General features: G+C 40.0%; 1 pseudogene; it reads left to right on the plus strand.

Annotated features, from left to right (window-relative positions):
- Nucleotides 1-232: 232 nt before the first annotated feature.
- Nucleotides 233-331, plus strand: LOC114206036 (U6 spliceosomal RNA; annotated as a pseudogene).
- The last annotated feature ends 412 nt before the right edge of the window (nt 332-743 follow it).

The following is a 743-nucleotide window of genomic DNA, read 5'->3' on the forward strand; positions in this document are numbered from 1 at the left end:
CCTCCCCCCTCTCATGTGCTCTCCCTCTCTCTCTCTCTCATTTTCTCTCTCTCTCAAATAAATAACATCTTTAAAAAAAAGAAATAAAAACTTAAAAAAAAAAAGAAACTGCCAAATTGTCTTCCAAAGTGAGTGCCATTTTGCATTTCCATGAGCACTGAATGAGAGCCCCTGCTGTTCCATATCCTCGTCAGCATTTGGTGTTGTCAGTTTTTCAATGTTAGCCATTCTAGTGCTCGCTTCGGCAGCACATATACTAAAATTGGAACAATACAGAGAAGATTAGCATGGCCCCTGCGCAAGGATGACACTCAATGTTAGCCATTCTGATAGGTGTAGAGTGAGATCTCATTGTTGTTTTAATTTATAATCCCCTAATGACATACGATGTTGAGTATCTTCCCACACATGCCAGGTACATCCCATGTACCCCCCACTGGGAAGACTGCTGCTAGAATCATGTAAGGATGTCTGTTCTCCACCTGCCATGACCCCTGGGAAATAGAGAGTTCTCCTACTAGGGACTCTGGTGATACCAGTCTCTGATGTCTCTCTATCCTGCAAAAAGGTTAAATTTAGTGTGTGTTCTTTTTTAAATAAAATCAGAAATAAGGCCTTAAATTTCTCCTTCTGTGAATTTAAACTGTCGCTGTCTTCCCTTGGGGATTTCAGGAATATTAATATTGTCAGTGTAATCTAACAAAGTTATACTTGCGTTTTCTTCCTTCCAAATACTGTACTAG

The sequence above is a fragment of the Eumetopias jubatus genome, unplaced genomic scaffold (assembly GCF_037043125.1).
Source record: "Eumetopias jubatus isolate StellerSeaLion01/CBP00866 unplaced genomic scaffold, mEumJub1_p1.0 scaffold_9, whole genome shotgun sequence".
NCBI lineage: Eukaryota > Metazoa > Chordata > Mammalia > Carnivora > Otariidae > Eumetopias > Eumetopias jubatus.